Below are 18,259 nucleotides of genomic sequence, written 5' to 3'. Positions count from 1 at the left end.
CACAACACCCATCGAGCTCACACAGCTCTGGCTACAGGATTTTCATGTGATGCGTAAAAATCAACCAACACTGAGGACACAGCCCTGCACGAGACAGTCAAGACCATCTGGCCACAGTGCGATGTCAGGAACAGGCACCTGGGCCCGGCGCCATAGCCTAGCAGCTAAAGTCCTTGCCTTGAACGCACCAGGATCCGATATGGGCACCGGTTCTACTCCCGGCGGCTCCACTTCTCATCCAGCCCCCTGCTTGTGGCCTGGGAAAGCAGTAGAGGACGGCCCAAAGCTTTGGGACCCTGCACCCTCGTGGGAGACCTGGAAGAGGTTCCAGGTTCCCGGCTTTGGATCGGCACGCACCAGCCATTGCGGCTCGGTTGGAAAGTGAATCATCGGATGGAAGATCTTCCTCTCTGTCTCTTCTCCTCTCTGTATATCTGACTTTGGAATAAAATAAATAAATCTGTTAAAAAAAAAAAAAAAAAGGCAGCTTTGCGCGCCCTCTCGTGGCCACCAGCACTCACTGCAGGACGCTCATCCAAGGCTCTTTCAAAATCAAGGGAAGCAGCCCACCAGCTCAGAGAGGCATTCTCTCTCAAGGACACTCTTTTTAGAGCTTGCACATGAGACCCAGGACGGAAGCCCTACGCACGCCCTGGGGCTCTGCATTGACAGACAAAAGCAGTCTAGAGCCACAGCACAGCACACAGCACACAGCACACAGCACGCTCCCTCGCAGGAGGCCGGCAGCTTTCTGTCTTTTCCTTCCTCCCTCCTGCCTCCCTCTGCCCTCTTTACTTGGAAGCACACAGGAACAGAGAGGGAGAGACAGCAAGCTTTCTGGCATCTGCTGGCTCACTTCCCCAAGGACCACCACCAGAGCCAGCCGAGGCTGGGTCAGGACAAGCCCAGGAACCAGGAGCTTCCTCCAGATCTCCCACAGGGCCACAGGGGCACAAGCCCTGGCAGCATCCTCCGCTGCTCTCCCAGGAGGATCGGCAGGGAGCTGGACTGCAGGGGAAGCAGCCAGGATTTCAAGCAGCACCCATACAGGCCATCCGCCTGGCAGGCTGAGGCTTGACCCACTGGGACAATACCCCTCACCAACACACCACACCACACACCACAACAACGCCCTGATAGTGGGACGGGGTTTGCACAACACCCGTCGAACTCACACAGCTCTGGCTACAGGATTTTCATGTGATGCGTAAAAATCAACCAACACTGAGGACACAGCCCTGCACGAGACAGTCAACCATCTGGCCACAGTGCGATGTCAGGAACAGGCACCTGGGCCCGGCGCCATAGCCTAGCGGCTAAAGTCCTTGCCTTGAACGCACCAGGATCCCATATGGACACCGGTTCTAATCCCGACGGCCCCAATTCTCATCCAGCTCCCTGCTTGTGGCCTGGGAAAGCAGTCGAAGAATGCCCAAAGCTTTGGGACCCTGCACCCTCATGGGAGACCTGGAAGAGGTTCCAGGTTCCCATCTTCAGATTGGCGTGCACTGGCCATTGTGGCTCAGTTGGAAAGTGAATCATCAGATGGAAGATCTTCCTCTCTATCTCTTCTCCTCTCTGTATATCTGACTTTGGAATAAAATAAATAAATCTGTTAAAAAAAAAAAAAAAAGGCAGCTTTGCGCGCCCTCTCGTGGCCACCGGCACTCACTGCAGAACGCTCATCCAAGGCTCTGCTGCCAAACCAAGGGAAGCAGCCCAGCTCAGAGAGGCATTCTCTCTCAAGGACACTCTTTTTAGAGCTTGCACACGAGTCCCATTACGGAAAACCTACGCACGCCCTGGGGCTCTGCATTGACAGACAAAAGCAGTCTAGAGCCACAGCACAGCACACAGCACACAGCACACAGCACGCTCCCTCGCAGGAGGCCGGCAGCTTTCTGTCTTTTCCTTCCTCCCTCCTGCCTCCCTCTGCCCTCTTTACTTGGAAGCACACAGGAACAGAGAGGGAGAGACAGCAAGCTTTCTGGCATCTGCTGGCTCACTTCCCCAAGGACCACCACCAGAGACAGCTGTGGCTGGGTCAGGACAAGCCCAGGAACCAGGAGCTTCCTCCAGATCTCCCACAGGGCCACAGGGGCACAAGCCCTGGCAGCATCCTCCGCTGCTCTCCCAGGAGGATCGGCAGGGAGCTGGACTGCAGGGGAAGCAGCCAGGATTCGAAGCAGCACCCATACAGGCCATCCGCCTGGCAGGCTGAGGCTTGACCCACTGGGACAATACCCCTCACCAACACCACACCACACCACACCACACCACACCAACCCTCGCTGGACCCTTCAGCAGCTCCTTCACCAGGCTGCTGAAGGTGCCTGTCCCCCTGGCTTGCACAACTTATGCCGTTGCATGCTGTGAGAGTGGCCGCTACAGACGAGGGATCCAGGCATGTTGAGACTCTACCTGTCCTGGGGAGAAGGACCTCCGTGAAGAACAGACGTCAGCTGTTGGGATGTCTTGTGGAAGGTGGCACATCAGCGGCGGCCGACGGTCCACAGCTGACCAGCAGGAGAAAGAGTCTTGAATCCAGAAGGATCCCTGGAGGAGGGTGAAGCACTCCCTGGTGAACAAGAGGGCAGCAGCATCTGGCTGGAGGCTGTGAGGCCAAATTCCTGCCTCCAAACACATGACAGGGATGGCTGACCCCTCAAGTGCTAGCTGCAGGTAGAAAGGGCAGCTTTGTGCACCCTGTCGTGTGCAGGCAGCACAGGCCCTGAAAGCCCTCCCTTGTGCGGGCCTTGGTGGCTCCCCAGCCATCATCAGATGTGCTGGGCAGCAGGGCTGCATGGTGCAGGGTGCTCTCCGCAGCAGCTGGGGCCTGGGACTTCCTATTGCAGATGGCTGCTGACCTCTGGTGCCTACTTCTCCATCCACCTGCTCCTGGCTTAGGAGCCCACATGCCCAGACACCACCCAGCTAGGCCGAGGAAGGCCGAGTAGTGTATCACATCACCCTAACCGCCACACCACACATGCAAAAATACATGGAGCCGGGGCCCATCAGCGTGGCCTAGCGGCTGTTTGGCCTTGGAGCCCTGATCTTCCAACAACACGTGCCCCGGAATACTGTCCGGGACCCCCACATGACGCTAGCATGGCTCGGGTTGGGCTGTCTAGAGCTCAGAAGGCCTGAACCGACCAAGGGTAAAAAGGGCAGCTTGGGGCCCGGCGCCATAGCCTAGCGGCTAAAGTCCTCGCCTTGAAAGCGCCGGGATCCCATATGGGCACCGGTTCTAATCCCAGCGGCTCCACTTCCCATCCAGCTCCCTGCTTGTGGCCTGGGAAAGCAGTCGAGGATGGCCCAAAGCTTTGGGACCCTGCACCCTCGTGGGAGACCCAGAAGAGCTTCCGGGTTCCCGGCTTTGGATCAGCACGCACCGGCCGTTGCGGCTCAGTTGGGGAGTGAATCATCAGATGGAAGATCTTCCTCTCTGTCTCTCCTCCTCTCTGTTTATCTGACTTTGAAATTAAAAAAAAAAAAACATGAAGCCCTCTTGGCAGCCCATCAGGGAGCTGCTCCACTTGCCAAAGAACTCCCGGAGCCTGCATCTCAGGGTGCTCTTCGAGGAATGGGGGTGGCGGTAAGGTTTCCCCGGGACCTGATCTGGCAAAGTACAACCCAGGTCGGCTGGTGTGTAACACAAGCTGCCAGGGGCCTCTGGGGACGCAGGCATGGGACTCCAGCTCCCAGGGGGCCTCTGGGGACGCTGACGTAGGACTCCAACTCCCAGAGGGCCTCTAGGGACGCTGACGTAGGACTCCAGCTCCCAGAGGGCTTGTGGGGATGCTGACGTAGGACTCCAACTCCCAGATGGCCTGTGGGGACGCTGACGTAGGACTCCAGCTCCCAGAAGGCCTCTGGGGCACGCTGACGTAGGACTGCAACTCCCAGAGGGCCTCTGGGGACGCTGACGTAGGACTCCAGCTCCCAGAGGGCCCGTGGGCATGCTGACATAGGACTCCAGAGCCCAGAGGGCCTGTGGGCACGCTGACGTGGTATTCCACCTCCCAGGCTTCTTTATGTGCCCTGCTATTAAAGGCACCCTGACACTTCCTATCTCACAGGCCCACGCTGATGCTAGGCCCCAATCTAACTCCTCCCCTCCCAGGCCTTGGTATGTGGGCTGTTCAGCATTGGAGCCCTGATCTTCCAACAACACGTGCCCCGGAATACTGTCCGGGACCCCCACACGATGCAAGGATGGCTCGGGTTGGGCTGTCTAGAGCTCAGAAGGCCTGAGCCGACCAAGGGTAGAAAGGGCAGCTTGGGGCCCGGCGCCATAGCCTAGCAGCTAAAGTCCTCGCCTTGAACGCGCCGGGATCCAATATGGGCACCGGTTCTAATCCCCGCAGGTCCACTTCCCATCCAGCTCCCTGCTTGTGGCCTGGGAAAGCAGTCCAGGACGGCCCAAGCTTTGGGACCCTGCACACTCGTGGGAGACCTGGAAGAGGTTCCAGGTTCCCGGCTTTGGATCGGCACGCACCGGCCGTTGCAGCTCGGTTGGGGAGTGAATCATCAGATGGAAGATCTTCCTCTCTGTCTCTTCTCCTCTCTGTATATCTGACTTTGGAATAAAATAAATAAATCTGCTTAAAAAAAAAAAAAAAAAAAGGCAGCTTTGCGCGCCCTCTCGTGGCCACCAGCACTCACTGCAGGACGCTCATCCAAGGCTCTGCTGCCAAATCAAGGGAAGCAGCCCAGCTCAGAGAGGCATTCTCTCTCAGGACACTCTTTTTAGAGCTTGCACACAAGACCCATGACTGGAAGCCCTACGCACGCCCTGGGGCTCTGCATTGACAGACAAAAGCAGTCTAGAGCCACAGCACAGCACACAGCACACAGCACACAGCACGCTCCCTCGCAGGAGGCCGGCAGCTTTCTGTCTTTTCCTTCCTCCCTCCTGCCTCCCTCTGCCCTCTTTACTTGGAAGCACACAGGAACAGAGAGGGAGAGACAGCAAGCCTTCTTGCATCTGCTGGCTCACTTCCCCAAGGACCACCACCAGGGCCAGCTGTGGCTGGGTCAGGACAAGCCCAGGAACCAGGAGCTTCCTCCAGATCTCCCACAGGGCCACAGGGGCACAAGCCCTGGCAGCATCCTCCGCTGCTCTCCCAGGAGGATCGGCAGCGAGCTGGACTGCAGGGGAAGCAGCCAGGATTCGAAGTAGCACCCATACAGGCCATCCGCCTGGCAGGCTGAGGCTTGACCCACTCGGACAATACCCCGCACCAACACACCACACCACACCACACCACACCACACCAACCCTCGCTGGACCCTTCAGCAGCTCCTTCACCAGGCTGCTGAAGGTGCCTGTCCCCCTGGCTTGCACAACTTATGACGTCCTGTGCTGTGAGAGCGGCCGCTACAGACGAGGGATCCAGGCATGTTGCGACTCTACCTGTCCTGGGGAGAAGGACCTCTGTGAAAAACAGACGTCAGCTGTTGGGATGTCTTGTGGAAGGTGGCACATCAGCGGCGGCCGACGGTCCACAGCTGACCAGCAGGAGAAAGAGTCTTGAATCCAGAAGGATCCCTGGAGGAGGGTGAAGCACTCCCTGGTGAACAAGAGGGCAGCAGCATCTGGCTGGAGGCTGTGAGGCCAAATTCCTGCCTCCAAACACATGACAGGGATGGCTGACCCCTCAAGTGCTAGCTGCAGGTAGAAAGGGCAGCTTTGTGCACCCTGTCGTGTGCAGGCAGCACAGGCCCTGAAAGCCCTCCCTTGTGCGGGCCTTGGTGGCTCCCTGGCCATCATCAGATGTGCTGGGCAGCAGGGCTGCATGGTGCAGGGTGCTCTCCGCAGCAGCTGGGGCCTGGGACTTCCTATTGCAGATGGCTGCTGACCTCTGGTGCCTACTTCTCCATCCACCTGCTCCTGGCTTAGGAGCCCACATGCCCAGACACCACCCAGCTAGGCCGAGGAAGGCCGAGTAGTGTATCACATCACCCTAACCGCCACCCCACACATGCAAAAATACATGGAGCCGGGGCCCATCAGCGTGGCCTAGCGGCTGTTTGGCCTTGGAGCCCTGATCTTCCAACAACACGTGCCCCGGAATACTGTCCGGGACCCCCACATGACGCTAGCATGGCTCGGGTTGGGCTGTCTAGAGCTCAGAAGGCCTGAACCGACCAAGGGTAGAAAGGGCAGCTTGGGGCCCGGCGCCATAGCCTAGCGGCTAAAGTCCTCGCCTTGAACGCGCCGGGATCCCATATGGGCACCGGTTCTAATCCCCGCAGGTCCACTTCCCATCCAGCTCCCTGCTTGTGGCCTGGGAAAGCAGTCCAGGACGGCCCAAGCTTTGGGACCCTGCACACTCGTGGGAGACCTGGAAGAGGTTCCAGGTTCCCGGCTTTGGATCGGCACGCACCGGCCGTTGCGGCTCAGTTGGGGAGTGAATCATCAGATGGAAGATCTTCCTCTCTGTCTCTCCTCCTCTCTGTTTATCTGACTTTGAAATTAAAAAAAAAAAAAACCATGAAGCCCTCTTGGCAGCCCATCGGGGAGCTGCTCCACTTGCCAAAGAACTCCCGGAGCCTGCATCTCAGGGTGCTCTTTGAGGAATGGGGGTGGCGGTAAGGTTTCCCCGGGACCTGATCTGGCAAAGTACAACCCCAGTCGGCTGGTGTGTAACACCAGCTGCCAGAGGGCCTCTGGGGACGCAGGCATGGGAATCCAGCTCCCAGGGGGCCTCTGGGGACACTGACGTAGGACTCCAGCTCCCAGAGGGCCTCTGGGGACGCTGACGTAGGACTCCAGCTCCCAGAGGGCTTGTGGGGATGCTGACGTAGGACTCCAACTCCCAGATGGCCTGTGGGGACGCTGACGTAGGACTCCAGCTCCCAGAAGGCCTCTGGGGCACGCTGACGTAGGACTCCAACTCCCAGAGGGCCTCTGGGGACGCTGACGTAGGACTCCAGCTCCCAGAGGGCCCGTGGGCATGCTGACATAGGACTCCAGAGCCCAGAGGGCCTGTGGACACGCTGAGGTGGTATTCCACCTCCCAGGCTTCTTTAAGTGCCCTGCTATTAAAGGCACCCTGACACTTCCTATCTCACAGGCCCACGCTGATGCTAGGCCCCAATCTAACTCCTCCCCTCCCAGGCCTTGGTATGTGGGCTGTTCAGCATTGGAGCCCTGATCTTCCAACAACACGTGCCCCGGAATACTGTCCGGGACCCCCACACGACGCTAGCATGGCTCGGGTTGGGCTGTCTAGAGCTCAGAAGGCCTGAACCGACCAAGGGTAGAAAGGGCAGCTTGGGGCCCGGCGCCATAGCCTAGCGGCTCAAGTCCTCGCCTTGAACGCGCCGGGATCCCATATGGGCACCGGTTCTAATCCCCGCAGGTCCACTTCCCATCCAGCTCCCTGCTTGTGGCCTGGGAAAGCAGTCCAGGACGGCCCAAGCTTTGGGACCCTGCACACTCGTGGGAGACCTGGAAGAGGTTCCAGGTTCCCGGCTTTGGATCGGCACGCACCGGCCGTTGCAGCTCGGTTGGGGAGTGAATCATCAGATGGAAGATCTTCCTCTCTGTCTCTTCTCCTCTCTGTATATCTGACTTTGGAATAAAATAAATAAATCTGCTTAAAAAAAAAAAAAAAAAAAGGCAGCTTTGCGCGCCCTCTCGTGGCCACCAGCACTCACTGCAGGACGCTCATCCAAGGCTCTGCTGCCAAATCAAGGGAAGCAGCCCAGCTCAGAGAGGCATTCTCTCTCAAGGACACTCTTTTTAGAGCTTGCACACAAGACCCAGGACGGAAGCCCTACGCACGCCCTGGGGCTCTGCATTGACAGACAAAAGCAGTCTAGAGCCACAGCACAGCACACAGCACACAGCACGCTCCCTCGCAGGAGGCCGGCAGCTTTCTGTCTTTTCCTTCCTCCCTCCTGCCTCCCTCTGCCCTCTTTACTTGGAAGCACACAGGAACAGAGAGGGAGAGACAGCAAGCTTTCTGGCATCTGCTGGCTCACTTCCCCAAGGACCACCACCAGAGCCAGCTGTGGCTGGGTCAGGACAAGCCCAGGAACCAGGAGCTTCCTCCAGATCTCCCACAGGGCCACAGGGGCACAAGCCCTGGCAGCATCCTCCGCTGCTCTCCCAGGAGGATCGGCAGGGAGCTGGACTGCAGGGGAAGCAGCCAGGATTCGAAGTAGCACCCATACAGGCCATCCGCCTGGCAGGCTGAGGCTTGACCCACTCGGACAATACCCCGCACCAACACCACACCACACCACACCACCACACCAACCCTCGCTGGACCCTTCAGCAGCTCCTTCACCAGGCTGCTGAAGGTGCCTGTCCCCCTGGCTTGCACAACTTATGACGTCCTGTGCTGTGAGAGCGGCCGCTACAGACGAGGGATCCAGGCATGTTGCGACTCTACCTGTCCTGGGGAGAAGGACCTCCATGAAGAACAGACGTCAGCTGTTGGGATGTCTTGTGGAAGGTGGCACATCAGCGGCGGCCGACGGTCCACAGCTGACCAGCAGGAGAAAGAGTCTTGAATCCAGAAGGATCCCTGGAGGAGGGTGAAGCACTCCCTGGTGAACAAGAGGGCAGCAGCATCTGGCTGGAGGCTGTGAGGCCAAATTCCTGCCTCCAAACACATGACAGGGATGGCTGACCCCTCAAGTGCTAGCTGCAGGTAGAAAGGGCAGCTTTGTGCACCCTGTCGTGTGCAGGCAGCACAGGCCCTGAAAGCCCTCCCTTGTGCGGGCCTTGGTGGCTCCCCGGCCATCATCAGATGTGCTGGGCAGCAGGGCTGCATGGTGCAGGGTGCTCTCCGCAGCAGCTGGGGCCTGGGACTTCCTATTGCAGATGGCTGCTGACCTCTGGTGCCTACTTCTCCATCCACCTGCTCCTGGCTTAGGAGCCCACATGCCCAGACACCACCCAGCTAGGCCGAGGAAGGCCGAGTAGTGTATCACATCACCCTAACCGCCACCCCACACATGCAAAAATACATGGAGCCGGGGCCCATCAGCGTGGCCTAGCGGCTGTTTGGCCTTGGAGCCCTGATCTTCCAACAACACGTGCCCCGGAATACTGTCTGGGACCCCCACATGACGCTAGCATGGCTCGGGTTGGGCTGTCTAGAGCTCAGAAGGCCTGAACCGACCAAGGGTAAAAAGGGCAGCTTGGGGCCCGGCGCCATAGCCTAGCGGCTAAAGTCCTCGCCTTGAACGCGCCGGGATCCCATATGGGCACCGGTTCTAATCCCAGCGGCTCCACTTCCCATCCAGCTCCCTGCTTGTGGCATGGGAAAGCAGTCGAGGATGGCCCAAAGCTTTGGGACCCTGCACCCTCATGGGAGACCCAGAAGAGCTTCCGGGTTCCCGGCTTTGGATCTGCACGCACCGGCCGTTGCGGCTCAGTTGGGGAGGGAATCATCAGATGGAAGATCTTCCTCTCTGTTTCTCCTCCTCTCTGTTTATCTGACTTTGAAATTAAAAAAAAAAAAGAAAACATGAAGCCCTCTTGGCAGCCCATCAGGGAGCTGCTCCACTTGCCAAAGAACTCCCGGAGCCTGCATCTCAGGGTGCTCTTTGAGGAATGGGGGTGGCGGTAAGGTTTCCCCGGGACCTGATCTGGCAAAGTACAACCCCAGTCGGCTGGTGTGTAACACCAGCTACCAGGGGCCTCTGGGGACGCAGGCATGGGACTCCAGCTCCTAGGGGGCCTCTGGGGACGCTGACGTAGGACTCCAGCTCCCAGAGGGCCCGTGGGCATGCTGACATAGGACTCCAGAGCCCAGAGGGCCTGTGGGCACGCTGACGTGCTATTCCACCTCCCAGGCTTCTTTAAGTGCCCTGCTATTAAAGGCACCCTGACACTTCCTATCTCACAGGCCCACGCTGATGCTAGGCCCCAATCTAACTCCTCCCCTCCCAGGCCTTGGTATGTGGGCTGTTCAGCATTGGAGCCCTGATCTTCCAACAACACGTGCCCCGGAATACTGTCCGGGACCCCCACACGATGCAAGGATGGCTCGGGTTGGGCTGTCTAGAGCTCAGAAGGCCTGAGCAGACCAAGGGTAGAAAGGGCAGCTTGGGGCCCGGCGCCATAGCCTAGCGGCTAAAGTCCTCGCCTTGAACGCGCCGGGATCCCATATGGGCACCGGTTCTAATCCCCGCAGGTCCACTTCCCATCCAGCTCCCTGCTTGTGGCCTGGGAAAGCAGTCCAGGACGGCCCAAGCTTTGGGACCCTGCACCCTCGTGGGAGACCTGGAAGAGGTTCCAGGTTCCCGGCTTTGGATCGGCACGCACCGGCCGTTGCAGCTCGGTTGGGGAGTGAATCATCAGTGGAAGATCTTCCTCTCTGTCTCTTCTCCTCTCTGTATATCTGACTTTGGAATAAAATAAATAAATCTGCTTAAAAAAAAAAAAAAAAAAAGGCAGCTTTGCGCGCCCTCTCGTGGCCACCAGCACTCACTGCAGGACGCTCATCCAAGGCTCTGCTGCCAAATCAAGGGAAGCAGCCCAGCTCAGAGAGGCATTCTCTCTCAAGGACACTCTTTTTAGAGCTTGCACACAAGACCCATGACTGGAAGCCCTACGCACGCCCTGGGGCTCTGCATTGACAGACAAAAGCAGTCTACAGCCACAGCACAGCACACAGCACACAGCACACAGCACGCTCCCTCGCAGGAGGCCGGCAGCTTTCTGTCTTTTCCTTCCTCCCTCCTGCCTCCCTCTGCCCTCTTTACTTGGAAGCACACAGGAACAGAGAGGGAGAGACAGCAAGCCTTCTTGCATCTGCTGGCTCACTTCCCCAAGGACCACCACCAGGGCCAGCTGTGGCTGGGTCAGGACAAGCCCAGGAACCAGGAGCTTCCTCCAGATCTCCCACAGGGCCACAGGGGCACAAGCCCTGGCAGCATCCTCCGCTGCTCTCCCAGGAGGATCGGCAGGGAGCTGGACTGCAGGGGAAGCAGCCAGGATTCGAAGTAGCACCCATACAGGCCATCCGCCTGGCAGGCTGAGGCTTGACCCACTCGGACAATACCCCGCACCAACACACCACAGCACACCACACCACACCACACCAACCCTCGCTGGACCCTTCAGCAGCTCCTTCACCAGGCTGCTGAAGGTGCCTGTCCCCCTGGCTTGCACAACTTATGACGTCCTGTGCTGTGAGAGCGGCCGCTACAGACGAGGGATCCAGGCATGTTGCGACTCTACCTGTCCTGGGGAGAAGGACCTCTGTGAAAAACAGACGTCAGCTGTTGGGATGTCTTGTGGAAGGTGGCACATCAGCGGCGGCCGACGGTCCACAGCTGACCAGCAGGAGAAAGAGTCTTGAATCCAGAAGGATCCCTGGAGGAGGGTGAAGCACTCCCTGGTGAACAAGAGGGCAGCAGCATCTGGCTGGAGGCTGTGAGGCCAAATTCCTGCCTCCAAACACATGACAGGGATGGCTGACCCCTCAAGTGCTAGCTGCAGGTAGAAAGGGCAGCTTTGTGCACCCTGTCGTGTGCAGGCAGCACAGGCCCTGAAAGCCCTCCCTTGTGCGGGCCTTGGTGGCTCCCTGGCCATCATCAGATGTGCTGGGCAGCAGGGCTGCATGGTGCAGGGTGCTCTCCGCAGCAGCTGGGGCCTGGGACTTCCTATTGCAGATGGCTGCTGACCTCTGGTGCCTACTTCTCCATCCACCTGCTCCTGGCTTAGGAGCCCACATGCCCAGACACCACCCAGCTAGGCCGAGGAAGGCCGAGTAGTGTATCACATCACCCTAACCGCCACCCCACACATGCAAAAATACATGGAGCCGGGGCCCATCAGCGTGGCCTAGCGGCTGTTTGGCCTTGGAGCCCTGATCTTCCAACAACACGTGCCCCGGAATACTGTCCGGGACCCCCACATGACGCTAGCATGGCTCGGGTTGGGCTGTCTAGAGCTCAGAAGGCCTGAACCGACCAAGGGTAGAAAGGGCAGCTTGGGGCCTGGCGCCATAGCCTAGCGGCTAAAGTCCTCGCCTTGAACGCGCCGGGATCCCATATGGGCACCGGTTCTAATCCCCGCAGGTCCACTTCCCATCCAGCTCCCTGCTTGTGGCCTGGGAAAGCAGTCCAGGACGGCCCAAGCTTTGGGACCCTGCACACTCGTGGGAGACCTGGAAGAGGTTCCAGGTTCCCGGCTTTGGATCGGCACGCACCGGCCGTTGCGGCTCAGTTGGGGAGTGAATCATCAGATGGAAGATCTTCCTCTCTGTCTCTCCTCCTCTCTGTTTATCTGACTTTGAAATTAAAAAAAAAAAAAACCATGAAGCCCTCTTGGCAGCCCATCGGGGAGCTGCTCCACTTGCCAAGGAACTCCCGGAGCCTGCATCTCAGGGTGCTCTTTGAGGAATGGGGGTGGCGGTAAGGTTTCCCCGGGACCTGATCTGGCAAAGTACAACCCCAGTCGGCTGGTGTGTAACACCAGCTGCCAGAGGGCCTCTGGGGACGCAGGCATGGGAATCCAGCTCCCAGGGGGCCTCTGGGGACACTGACGTAGGACTCCAGCTCCCAGAGGGCCTCTGGGGACGCTGACGTAGGACTCCAGCTCCCAGAGGGCTTGTGGGGATGCTGACGTAGGACTCCAACTCCCAGATGGCCTGTGGGGACGCTGACGTAGGACTCCAGCTCCCAGAAGGCCTCTGGGGCACGCTGACGTAGGACTCCAACTCCCAGAGGGCCTCTGGGGACGCTGACGTAGGACTCCAGCTCCCAGAGGGCCCGTGGGCATGCTGACATAGGACTCCAGAGCCCAGAGGGCCTGTGGACACGCTGAGGTGGTATTCCACCTCCCAGGCTTCTTTAAGTGCCCTGCTATTAAAGGCACCCTGACACTTCCTATCTCACAGGCCCACGCTGATGCTAGGCCCCAATCTAACTCCTCCCCTCCCAGGCCTTGGTATGTGGGCTGTTCAGCATTGGAGCCCTGATCTTCCAACAACACGTGCCCCGGAATACTGTCCGGGACCCCCACACGATGCCAGGATTGCTCGGGTTGGGCTGTCTAGAGCTCAGAAGGCCTGAACCGACCAAGGGTAGAAAGGGCAGCTTGGGGCCCGGCGCCATAGCCTAGCGGCTAAAGTCCTCGCCTTGAACGCGCCGGGATCCCATATGGGCACCGGTTCTAATCCCCGCAGGTCCACTTCCCATCCAGCTCCCTGCTTGTGGCCTGGGAAAGCAGTCCAGGACGGCCCAAGCTTTGGGACCCTGCACACTCGTGGGAGACCTGGAAGAGGTTCCAGGTTCCCGGCTTTGGATCGGCACGCACCGGCCGTTGCAGCTCGGTTGGGGAGTGAATCATCAGATGGAAGATCTTCCTCTCTGTCTCTTCTCCTCTCTGTATATCTGACTTTGGAATAAAATAAATAAATCTGCTTAAAAAAAAAAAAAAAAAGGCAGCTTTGCGCGCCCTCTCGTGGCCACCAGCACTCACTGCAGGACGCTCATCCAAGGCTCTGCTGCCAAATCAAGGGAAGCAGCCCAGCTCAGAGAGGCATTCTCTCTCAAGGACACTCTTTTTAGAGCTTGCACACAAGACCCAGGACGGAAGCCCTACGCACGCCCTGGGGCTCTGCATTGACAGACAAAAGCAGTCTAGAGCCACAGCACAGCACACAGCACACAGCACACAGCACGCTCCCTCGCAGGAGGCCGGCAGCTTTCTGTCTTTTCCTTCCTCCCTCCTGCCTCCCTCTGCCCTCTTTACTTGGAAGCACACAGGAACAGAGAGGGAGAGACAGCAAGCTTTCTGGCATCTGCTGGCTCACTTCCCCAAGGACCACCACCAGAGCCAGCTGTGGCTGGGTCAGGACAAGCCCAGGAACCAGGAGCTTCCTCCAGATCTCCCACAGGGCCACAGGGGCACAAGCCCTGGCAGCATCCTCCGCTGCTCTCCCAGGAGGATCGGCAGGGAGCTGGACTGCAGGGGAAGCAGCCAGGATTCGAAGTAGCACCCATACAGGCCATCCGCCTGGCAGGCTGAGGCTTGACCCACTCGGACAATACCCCGCACCAACACACCACAGCACACCACACCACACCACACCAACCCTCGCTGGACCCTTCAGCAGCTCCTTCACCAGGCTGCTGAAGGTGCCTGTCCCCCTGGCTTGCACAACTTATGACGTCCTGTGCTGTGAGAGCGGCCGCTACAGACGAGGGATCCAGGCATGTTGCGACTCTACCTGTCCTGGGGAGAAGGACCTCTGTGAAAAACAGACGTCAGCTGTTGGGATGTCTTGTGGAAGGTGGCACATCAGCGGCGGCCGACGGTCCACAGCTGACCAGCAGGAGAAAGAGTCTTGAATCCAGAAGGATCCCTGGAGGAGGGTGAAGCACTCCCTGGTGAACAAGAGGGCAGCAGCATCTGGCTGGAGGCTGTGAGGCCAAATTCCTGCCTCCAAACACATGACAGGGATGGCTGACCCCTCAAGTGCTAGCTGCAGGTAGAAAGGGCAGCTTTGTGCACCCTGTCGTGTGCAGGCAGCACAGGCCCTGAAAGCCCTCCCTTGTGCGGGCCTTGGTGGCTCCCTGGCCATCATCAGATGTGCTGGGCAGCAGGGCTGCATGGTGCAGGGTGCTCTCCGCAGCAGCTGGGGCCTGGGACTTCCTATTGCAGATGGCTGCTGACCTCTGGTGCCTACTTCTCCATCCACCTGCTCCTGGCTTAGGAGCCCACATGCCCAGACACCACCCAGCTAGGCCGAGGAAGGCCGAGTAGTGTATCACATCACCCTAACCGCCACCCCACACATGCAAAAATACATGGAGCCGGGGCCCATCAGCGTGGCCTAGCGGCTGTTTGGCCTTGGAGCCCTGATCTTCCAACAACACGTGCCCCGGAATACTGTCCGGGACCCCCACATGACGCTAGCATGGCTCGGGTTGGGCTGTCTAGAGCTCAGAAGGCCTGAACCGACCAAGGGTAGAAAGGGCAGCTTGGGGCCCGGCGCCATAGCCTAGCGGCTAAAGTCCTCGCCTTGAACGCGCCGGGATCCCATATGGGCACCGGTTCTAATCCCCGCAGGTCCACTTCCCATCCAGCTCCCTGCTTGTGGCCTGGGAAAGCAGTCCAGGACGGCCCAAGCTTTGGGACCCTGCACACTCGTGGGAGACCTGGAAGAGGTTCCAGGTTCCCGGCTTTGGATCGGCACGCACCGGCCGTTGCGGCTCAGTTGGGGAGTGAATCATCAGATGGAAGATCTTCCTCTCTGTCTCTCCTCCTCTCTGTTTATCTGACTTTGAAATTAAAAAAAAAAAAAACCATGAAGCCCTCTTGGCAGCCCATCGGGGAGCTGCTCCACTTGCCAAGGAACTCCCGGAGCCTGCATCTCAGGGTGCTCTTTGAGGAATGGGGGTGGCGGTAAGGTTTCCCCGGGACCTGATCTGGCAAAGTACAACCCCAGTCGGCTGGTGTGTAACACCAGCTGCCAGAGGGCCTCTGGGGACGCAGGCATGGGAATCCAGCTCCCAGGGGGCCTCTGGGGACACTGACGTAGGACTCCAGCTCCCAGAGGGCCTCTGGGGACGCTGACGTAGGACTCCAGCTCCCAGAGGGCTTGTGGGGATGCTGACGTAGGACTCCAACTCCCAGATGGCCTGTGGGGACGCTGACGTAGGACTCCAGCTCCCAGAAGGCCTCTGGGGCACGCTGACGTAGGACTCCAACTCCCAGAGGGCCTCTGGGGACGCTGACGTAGGACTCCAGCTCCCAGAGGGCCCGTGGGCATGCTGACATAGGACTCCAGAGCCCAGAGGGCCTGTGGACACGCTGAGGTGGTATTCCACCTCCCAGGCTTCTTTAAGTGCCCTGCTATTAAAGGCACCCTGACACTTCCTATCTCACAGGCCCACGCTGATGCTAGGCCCCAATCTAACTCCTCCCCTCCCAGGCCTTGGTATGTGGGCTGTTCAGCATTGGAGCCCTGATCTTCCAACAACACGTGCCCCGGAATACTGTCCGGGACCCCCACACGACGCCAGGATTGCTCGGGTTGGGCTGTCTAGAGCTCAGAAGGCCTGAACCGACCAAGGGTAGAAAGGGCAGCTTGGGGCCTGGCGCCATAGCCTAGCGGCTAAAGTCCTCGCCTTGAACGTGCCGGGATCCCATATGGGCACCGGTTCTAATCCCCGCAGGTCCACTTCCCATCCAGCTCCCTGCTTGTGGCCTGGGAAAGCAGTCCAGGACGGCCCAAGCTTTGGGACCCTGCACACTCGTGGGAGACCTGGAAGAGGTTCCAGGTTCCCGGCTTTGGATCGGCACGCACCGGCCGTTGCAGCTCGGTTGGGGAGTGAATCATCAGATGGAAGATCTTCCTCTCTGTCTCTTCTCCTCTCTGTATATCTGACTTTGGAATAAAATAAATAAATCTGCTTAAAAAAAAAAAAAAAAAAAGGCAGCTTTGCGCGCCCTCTCGTGGCCACCAGCACTCACTGCAGGATGCTCATCCAAGGCTCTGCTGCCAAATCAAGGGAAGCAGCCCAGCTCAGAGAGGCATTCTCTCTCAAGGACACTCTTTTTAGAGCTTGCACACAAGACCCAGGACGGAAGCCCTACGCACGCCCTGGGGCTCTGCATTGACAGACAAAAGCAGTCTAGAGCCACAGCACAGCACACAGCACACAGCACACAGCACGCTCCCTCGCAGGAGGCCGGCAGCTTTCTGTCTTTTCCTTCCTCCCTCCTGCCTCCCTCTGCCCTCTTTACTTGGAAGCACACAGGAACAGAGAGGGAGAGACAGCAAGCTTTCTGGCATCTGCTGGCTCACTTCCCCAAGGACCACCACCAGAGCCAGCTGTGGCTGGGTCAGGACAAGCCCAGGAACCAGGAGCTTCCTCCAGATCTCCCACAGGGCCACAGGGGCACAAGCCCTGGCAGCATCCTCCGCTGCTCTCCCAGGAGGATCGGCAGGGAGCTGGACTGCAGGGGAAGCAGCCAGGATTCGAAGTAGCACCCATACAGGCCATCCGCCTGGCAGGCTGAGGCTTGACCCACTCGGACAATACCCCGCACCAACACACCACAGCACACCACACCACACCACACCAACCCTCGCTGGACCCTTCAGCAGCTCCTTCACCAGGCTGCTGAAGGTGCCTGTCCCCCTGGCTTGCACAACTTATGACGTCCTGTGCTGTGAGAGCGGCCGCTACAGACGAGGGATCCAGGCATGTTGCGACTCTACCTGTCCTGGGGAGAAGGACCTCTGTGAAAAACAGACGTCAGCTGTTGGGATATCTTGTGGAAGGTGGCACATCAGCGGTGGCCGACGGTCCACAGCTGACCAGCAGGAGAAAGAGTCTTGAATCCAGAAGGATCCCTGGAGGAGGGTGAAGCACTCCCTGGTGAACAAGAGGGCAGCAGCATCTGGCTGGAGGCTGTGAGGCCAAATTCCTGCCTCCAAACACATGACAGGGATGGCTGACCCCTCAAGTGCTAGCTGCAGGTAGAAAGGGCAGCTTTGTGCACCCTGTCGTGTGCAGGCAGCACAGGCCCTGAAAGCCCTCCCTTGTGCGGGCCTTGGTGGCTCCCTGGCCATCATCAGATGTGCTGGGCAGCAGGGCTGCATGGTGCAGGGTGCTCTCCGCAGCAGCTGGGGCCTGGGACTTCCTATTGCAGATGGCTGCTGACCTCTGGTGCCTACTTCTCCATCCACCTGCTCCTGGCTTAGGAGCCCACATGCCCAGACACCACCCAGCTAGGCCGAGGAAGGCCGAGTAGTGTATCACATCACCCTAACCGCCACCCCACACATGCAAAAATACATGGAGCCGGGGCCCATCAGCGTGGCCTAGCGGCTGTTTGGCCTTGGAGCCCTGATCTTCCAACAACACGTGCCCCGGAATACTGTCCGGGACCCCCACATGACGCTAGCATGGCTCGGGTTGGGCTGTCTAGAGCTCAGAAGGCCTGAACCGACCAAGGGTAGAAAGGGCAGCTTGGGGCCCGGCGCCATAGCCTAGCGGCTAAAGTCCTCGCCTTGAACGCGCCGGGATCCCATATGGGCACCGGTTCTAATCCCCGCAGGTCCACTTCCCATCCAGCTCCCTGCTTGTGGCCTGGGAAAGCAGTCCAGGACGGCCCAAGCTTTGGGACCCTGCACACTCGTGGGAGACCTGGAAGAGGTTCCAGGTTCCCGGCTTTGGATCGGCACGCACCGGCCGTTGCGGCTCAGTTGGGGAGTGAATCATCAGATGGAAGATCTTCCTCTCTGTCTCTCCTCCTCTCTGTTTATCT

This window comes from Ochotona princeps, chromosome 2 (assembly GCF_030435755.1).
Source record: "Ochotona princeps isolate mOchPri1 chromosome 2, mOchPri1.hap1, whole genome shotgun sequence".
Classification (NCBI taxonomy): Eukaryota; Metazoa; Chordata; class Mammalia; order Lagomorpha; family Ochotonidae; genus Ochotona; species Ochotona princeps.
This window is presented reverse-complemented; position numbering follows the sequence as displayed.